Genomic DNA, 8,429 nt, shown 5'->3' with positions numbered 1-8,429 from the left:
TCTTGTCAATGTAGCTACATTTGCCAGTCAAGCTTCTGATTTCATCAAAGAAGTAGTATCAGGTTTAACACCATTTCCTTTCAGTAAAACCATTCTAGATAGAATTATTTAAACAACATTCTTCAAACTTCTACTAGGTAGCGGTTAAATACAGGATGTGGCATAGACCACTTTCCATGTTTTTGCTGAAACATGCTTGTGTCAAATTTGAGAATTTAAGTAGACTACCCAAACATTCAGATGAGCACGAATGAAGAGAAAATAGGTTTTGGCATATGGTATTCAGGAAGGCATTTGGGTAGGCACTGCCCACACAGACCCTGCTATTAGATATGTCTTCATGCTTTCCATAGTTGTTAAATATTAAAAAAGTCTTTTCCTAATAACTGTATCATTGGCTTGTTTAGCAAGACTCTTCTCTCAAATGAATTTGGCTCAATGCAACACAAGAACGTTATTACAGACCTTTGTTTAAAATCCCCATATAATATCTTGTTAGGAAATCCTTTTCTGCAGATTCGAATGCCTTCCAGAACACCGTTACATCTCAGCTGATGCAGAACAAGCTTGTGATCCATAAGGTCTATGACAGTGCAACACAGGAATATATTGATTTTCCTAGTATTGGTCGATTGGTCTTTCTGCCAATTTCTACTCTGTGTTTTAGGAATTACCTGGGGTCTTTGTTTCATTGGGAACAATACAACACACAAAATGAGGATGAGTTGTTCGCAAGTTGGACATCAGCTTATTTAGATTTTCCTGTAAAAAAATAAATCATTTGGCATTGTTTTTGAAATATTTGCAATATTACTTCAAGACACAATGCAAATATTCTCAACAGGATTTGACTCTGATGAAGAAAAAATCAGAAGTTTTTCCTTACTCCTCTAGTAAATATTCTACAATCCTGTATAGGCATCGGAAAAGTAAATAGCTACTAACAGTGGATACAATTGATAAACTTTCCTCCAGTCTTAAAATGAAAATGTGTCCTTCATGGTTAGAAGCTGACCATAAGAGCTATTAAACAGGATGAGGATGATCAAATGAATGAATGGGGTGATTTGTTGTTTTTATTATTTAGATATATTAGCTATATGTATTTCAAAGAGAACTGAGCCACAAAATCAATGTTTATGACATCAGAAGTCACTTGCTCTGCAGTATAGTTTTTGTTCACATTGCATTTCTTGAATCACCTCATGCAATAATGACATGCATAATGAGCAGGGCCCACATCACAGCCATGTGGATGCTGCACTCCTCATCCTGCCAGGAAGGGCTGAGCCTGTTTCTGGCCCCAGGACATAGATGTGCCACAGCAGTGTCAAGGGGCTGCAACATGTAATTGGTGTTGCCCACACTGACTGCAAGGCACTGGTTGCCACACAATGCCCTGTACTCAGAGAGATGCATCCTGGAAGCAGCCAATTACAGCCCAATAAGGGAAGGATGGCATGAGTACCAAAGGTCAAAGCCCAGACAAGCCTTCGGCCTCTCTTGGAACTGCACAACCTGATCAAAGCATGTGACTTCCCTTCTCCTCCATCATCCCATTGGACCACAGCCGCAAAGCAGAATTCAAATTAACCTTTATCAGATCCCAAAGGTAACTTCCCACAATATCATATGACAACAGAGAAAGTGGGAATGGTGAACCAGCGCAGACAGTTCTGACAGGACTGCCTTGTCCGCATTTTCTGCAGGTGGCCCATGCTGAGCCAGAGAACACACCTACCCGAAAGAGCACAGAGACAGTTTGGAAGGAAGAGCCCTTTTTCTTGTTTCCTTTCTTCTTAATACCACCACCTTCAGCTGGAAAATGAGAAGACAGTCCAACTGAGATACTGCTGTAGATCCCTTAGACAGCATTATAATTGTGCATCTAATACATGGAGCACGAATACTGACTCAACATTGATTCAACTCAGGTGATAGCTACAGTTGGAAACACCCAACAGGAGACATGATCCTCTGATCTTACCTTCATCTATGGAAGCAAAGGTGGCATAAAGATTGCATAAAATTTTCATAGATGATTTCTGGTACAGCCCCACAACAGTTTCATTCAGGGGGTCCTTGTTCTTCTCCAGCCAGCCAGTGATGTTGTAGTCCACCGTGCCAGCATAGTGCACCAGGGAGAAGTGGGCCTCAACCTTCCCTTTGACAGGCTTGGGCTTCTGGAATTTGCTGGACTTGCCCAGGTGCTGGTCATAGAGCTTGTTCTTGAAAGAGGTGTCAGTTGCCTTGGGGAACATGCACTCCTCTTCCAGGATGGAGAAGATGCCCATGTGCTAAGTAGAAGAAAGGTGTTTTCAAATAAGATTAATTCAATTTATAATAAAAAAAATGAAAAATGAAAGAAATGCTGAAATTAAAGTACTGGAGGTATTTCATAGAGTTAGCTTGGGAGGAGCAGGTAAGCAAGACTTTTTGTGAACAGCTGGCAAGATATTCCAAAGCACCAGATTTTCAAAAATAACTTTTCAACTACCTAGACATTGGCTGGAAAACAAAGAAAGCCAAGCAAAATCTGTGTAGTAACTTCTTGGAACACAGTAATGACTTCTCCTTACGCAGAAGGAGGAAAAAGCAAGCAGACATGAGGGATTTGAATTTAATTGGATGGAAAACCTGAGGAGGAACCAATATACAAAGGCGTAATACAACTGGCATAAACATGACAATGAAATGACAATTTATAATGATACAGCAGAAAGAAAGACAGAACAGAGAATTAAAAGCAATGTCGTTTTAGAAGGCAGAATACATTTCCAGTTAGTGGATAATTAATCACAAGGGTTATGTTTAAAGGAAGTGTGGAGGTAAGGAGACCTGGGAGCTTCACAGGGAGAGTGTACCGAAAGTCCTCACTGCAAACACTCTCAAGAATGCCTTCCAGATCTGATTTGTGTGATTGCACAAGCTGTGTAAGAATCTCACCTTTTCTATAAGCTCAATGCAGGCAGCCAGGTCCATCCGAAAGTCAATGAACTCCCATTCAATTCCTTCCTTCTTGTACTCCTCCTGCTCCAGCACGAACAAGTGGTGGTTGAAGAACTGTTGCAGTTTCTCATTGGTGAAGTTGATGCAGAGCTGCTCAAAGCTGTTGAACTAATATTTGAGTAAAAGTGTTAATATTGTTGAACTGACTCCAATCAATTTATTTCATAGAGATGTCAAGGCAAGGTCAACCAGACTCTCCCTGAAGGGTTTTGATAATAGCATGAAGGATATACCATGGGTGGTCCAGGCTTACAGAAAATTTGTGCTGTGCAGCACATGGTTGATGTAGCCTGGATTGGTGACGGTTTTGGGTGACCCTAATGTCACTAAATATACATTATATGGGGAGGGAGACAGCAGCTTCATGGCTATGCTTCTGCATTTGTTTTCTCTTACAAAGTGGGTGATAGATCTACAAAGGCAGAAGCAGCTTCAGAGAGATTCGCCCTGTTACTGAGGACTGCCTTGGGGTGAGGAGGAAAGGTCAGAAAAGTCAAACAAAAGGAAAAAAAGCATTTAAAGACAGCCAGAAGTCTGAGAGTGCTATGTAAAAACAAACCTCAAAAATCTCAAAGCCAGCAATGTCTAAGACCCCAATAAAGTGCTGTCTTGACAGCTTTGTATCCAGTTGTTGGTTGATGCGCATCACCATCCACAAGAAGAGTTTTTCGTAGACTGACTTGGAAATGGCATTCACTGCCTGGTGCACCTGCAAGGAGATGGTTCACACAGCTGTATCAAGGCACTGCTAGTGCATCACCAGAATAAAATACGCCTCCACCATGCACAGATATTGTCAGCCCACAAAGTGCACTAATAGGCCTTAACAGTCCTGACCATCCACAGCTGTGACCTGCACCCATTCCCGTCCCTTACAGAGAAGACAGACCCTGCTGCTCCCTGACACTCACCTGATCCGCTGTTTGGCCCTTCATGACATATTCATTTCCCACTTTCACCCGGGGATAGCAGAAAGCTTTCAGCAAGTCTGCTGAGTTCAGTCCCATCAAATATGCTGCTTTGTCAGCCTCTGTAAAACAAACAAACAAAAAATGCTGAAAGACTTTCTTCTTAGCTGGGACAGACAGAATGCGCTGGACCCAGCCAGAGCTCACTCTGAAATGTGGCAAACTGGTTGGCTCTACCCTATCCACAAAGCTTCACCAATGTTCTCATTTACTTTTGCAAACAGCCTTGTAGGGCTGGTCCTCATGATTAAGTGGCTACGGCAGCCCCAACAGTGTGGGAAAACCAGTGAGTACATTGGTGATGGGACGACAGAGTGTTTTTTCCTTCGAGCCGCTGCTCCACAACGTCACCCAAGCAGAACAAGACTGGATGTGTTACCAGAAACCAGTGAACACTACGGTAACGCGTCCCAGGCACAAGGTCTTTCAGCAAAGCCATCAGGAATAAAATGGTAAAGTGGATGCAGAAAGCGACCCTGCAGAAGGTGGTAAGTTGAAGGTTGAACCTCCTTTTTATATTCATCAAGGAACAACTGCTTCATTCCTGGAAGACTCCTTGCATTTCTAGTGAAAAAGGGTATGTAAACAGTTGGAAATACATCTCTCCAAGCCATGAAGGTATTACCTTCCATGCCGTCTGGCTCTGCCTGCTCCTCACGTGGTTTCTGCTTGAACTTCATGTTCCCATAGTGCAGGATTGCCCCTGTAAGTTTGTAAATCCCCATTCTCTCACTGGGGCTGAAGCCCAAAATGTCAATGGCTCCCTGCACACCAGATAGATCAGCTGATTATAATGGTGGTCATGGTAAAAGTGATACTGTCTCTCCTTGCTAAGTGTACTCACATCTGTGGCAACAAGCTCTTCCTGGTCATCAATGCTGGCCACAGAAATTTCCCCTTGGCCGATGAAGGGGTAGTCATACGGGTTGGTTGTTATGAGGAGCATCTCTGAAAGGCAAACAAAGCAGTGAGAGCCAGATCCTGGCAGTGAAAATGGAAGAACAGCTAAGCAAGGTTTCACAGGCTCTTTTTCCTTTCGCATCCCTAAACTCTTGGTTTTCTATTAAGACACAAGAAAGACAGAGTAAAGCCATTCATCTGCCTTCCACTGGATGAGCAGAAAGTCCCAGGCAGGTTCTCAGTCCTACCAGTTTAATATGCTGTGAACTGGGCACTGAACATTCAGCACTGGCAGACAAGGAACAAGGGCTAGCCAAAGAAACAGCTTTTAAGAAAAATACTTCTAGGTAAGACTTGTATGTGCTTATCCTCATACATGTCATATACTAACCCATCCTGAATGCCCCTTGTACCTACTGGGGTTGTGTGCTAGTGCACGTAAGTAATACAAACATGTGTGGTTATCTCCATCTAATTGAGGCCAACATTCACAACTCATTTTGAGTTGTGTTGTTCAACTCATTGATCCGGCAATGTGCAATCACAGCCCAGAAGGCCAACCATATCCTGGGCTGCATCAAAAGAAGTGTGGCCAGCAGGTCAAGAGAAGTGATTCTGCTCCTCTGCTCCACTCTCGTGAGACCCCACCTGGAGTACTGCATCCAGCTTTGGAGTCCTCAACGTAAGGAAGATACGGACCTGCTGGAGCATGTCCAGAGGAGAGCCATGAGGACGATCCGAAGGCTGGAGCACCTCTCCTATGAGGAGAGGCTGAGAGAGTTGGGGCTGTTCAGCCTGGAGAAGAGAAGGCTCCGGGGAGATCTTATTGCGGCCTTCCAGTCCCTAAAGGGGCCTACAGGAGAGCTGGGGAAGGACTTTTTACTAGGGCTTGTAGTGATAGGACGAGGGGGAATGGATATAAACTGGAAGAGGTTAGATTAAACATTAGGAAGAAGTTTTTCACTTTAAGGGTGTTGAGGCACTGGAACAGGTTGCCCAGAGGGGTTGTTGAGGCCCCATCCCTGGAGGTGTTCAAGGTCAGGCTGGACGTGGCCTTGGGCAACCTGGTCTAGTGGGAGGGGTCCCTGCCCATGGCAGGGGGGGTGGAACTCAAAGATCTTCAAGGTCCTTTCCAACCTAAACCATTCTATGATTCTATGATTTTCAGTCCCTAATCCTATGGTAGAGTAAGAGTAGAAGCGAAGATGCACAGATGTGCAGTGGGGTTGTGCAGCGTGCAGGAAAGGAAGCCCTCCATACATTGAAGATAAATTTGTCTGTGTCCTTGTACAGACATGCAGTCCCCTGGCACAGGGCAGTCTCTCTTGGAAGGGAAGAGAGGGGTGGTAAACGTCAGGAGGACACATACTGGGAAGATATGGACAGGAGTTCCACCTTGGGAAATGTTCTGCGGATAGTTGGGAGGGTAAGGCAGAGTGGAGTGAGGATGAGTGCAGTAGTTGGGTGTGTGGCAAAAGGGTTTGGGACAGATGCGGGGCATGGATAGGGTATGCCATGGCAGTGGCAAGGCTGGAGGGACCATACCGGAAACGGGGAAGAACTTTTGCCCATAAGATAGAGTTCAGATAGATGGTTTGTAGATCAGGGTATCTGTCCATCCTGCTCCCAGGCAATTGCTCACCTTTCTATTGAAGATTGTTCACAGGATCTGGCCCATATAAGTTGGACTTTCCATACCAGCACGGTGTAAGGCAAAATAAATTAGCCACCCCCGCACCCCACCTGCACACAGTTTGCATTACAACTTACACAGAGAAGATAAATTGGAGGTGGAGCAACCTCTAGCGCAACACTGTTATACAGAGATAAAAGTGCTGTGTACAGCTTTGGTAGCCCAGTCATCATCGACGCTGGAATGTGGATGGCGTAAATAAGCACATGGTCAAAGCTCCAGTGCTTTGCACAGCCTGAGGCGCCTGCCCAAAGGGGAAGCTGGTGCCTGTGACACATGGTGCTAGGCCAGCAGGTGCCACTGGACCCTCTGTCACTGAGCTGCATATTTAGGGAAAAGTTTCCCTTATTGATTTTATTGCAAAATATCACTGGGTGATGGCTATCCTTACCGAGCAGTTCAGGCTTCTTATTGGAGAGGATCTGATAGAAGATGTGGTAGCTTCTCTCAGCTTTCAGCTGGAAGGTGACTCTTGACTTTTCCAACAAGTCTGTAATATGCATGCACATGTAAATTTTTCAAGCTCTTCTTTACTTTACAGGAAAGCAGTAAGCCCCCTTCATTTACTCACAGGTCTCAATGTCACCAGAAGACAGTTTTCCAGAGGTACCAAAATGAACGCGAATGAATTTACCCTGGCAAGCAGACAAAAGGTCGTGGTCAGTGCAGTATTCTCAGCGTAACATACCAGAGTAGTTTTCTCTCTTGAATCTCAGTGATAGCGTCTCCAAATCAGTCTGATTTATCTTAGATATTCAAAGATGGATAAAGGGGAACTGTTTGTTGCAGCCCACGCAGCTGTGAGCATGGAACAGCTGTAAACACACCGGTATCTAACAAACAACCAAGAAATTTGTCAGCAAGAGCATTTCTCCCAGCCCAGTGACTCCCACTTGCAAATAACAAGCAGGCAAACAGGATTAGAAATGCAGGGGTCAGAGAGAAACATGACAACTCACAAAGCGTGAAGAGTTGTCATTTCTCACAGTCTTGGCATTCCCGAAGGCCTCCAGCAGAGGGTTTGCGCTGATGATTTGATCCTCGAGCATACCCTGCGAGAATATTTGAATAATTATTGAAAAACACCATGGGCTATGTGGTAGGAAAAAGTTACTCTGTTGGGGCTTGCCTGATTACATGTACCACCACATGCCCTTCGTTTCAGCTGTACAGCGTTACTGCAGCATCTTCTCAACTACAGTGCCTAGAACCAGCACTATGTGTAAATGGTAAATAATTTATTTTTCTCTTGATCAGAATTTCTCCCATGGTCAGAGCTCTCATCTCTCACCCACAGGGACAGACTGGTCCTTGTGAAGAAATTGGAGCTTCTGATTCTTCCTGGACATCAATCCCCCAGACCTGGTTTCAGTCTAGATAAAGCTACACTTGGGTAGTGACAGCGGCAGCTCTGGTGGCTTGTGTTTGTTGTGGTCCTAAATGCATATCAGCCCCTGGTCTTACTGGCCTTTGAGAGAGTGGCTGAAGCTAATAAAAGATATTTCGTATTTTGAGATAAATGTTTGTCACCAGTGCCCTCTGCAGCCACAGGCTGATAACATCCCGAACTGCGCCTCTGCCAAGCCTTTCTTCCTCACACCTTCATCCAGGACTCCTCCTTCTTGGCAAGGTCTCCACCTGCTGCAATTGTTGCAAAGTACTGGATGACACGCTTCGTGTTCAGTCTTCCCTGCACCGGATTCTCCGCTGCCAAGGCAAAGCACAGAGTGAAGAACTATCTGCCCACTTTTTGTTGGAGACAAAGTTCAAACAGACAGATGTACTTACGTGATTATGATAGACTGATTTTCACGATCTGTCAAAGGGAAAAATAACTGCTGTCAGAGAAACTGTAGGGA

At 44.6% G+C, this 8,429-nt stretch overlaps 1 pseudogene; it reads right to left on the bottom strand.

Annotated features, from left to right (window-relative positions):
• LOC104294715 overlaps nucleotides 1–8,429 on the bottom strand; it is a 24,615-nt pseudogene that overhangs the window by 12,606 nt on the left and 3,580 nt on the right.

Source organism: Charadrius vociferus, unplaced genomic scaffold (genome assembly GCF_000708025.1).
Source record: "Charadrius vociferus isolate BGI_N301 unplaced genomic scaffold, ASM70802v2 scaffold121, whole genome shotgun sequence".
NCBI lineage: Eukaryota > Metazoa > Chordata > Aves > Charadriiformes > Charadriidae > Charadrius > Charadrius vociferus.
This window is presented reverse-complemented; position numbering and strand designations above follow the sequence as displayed.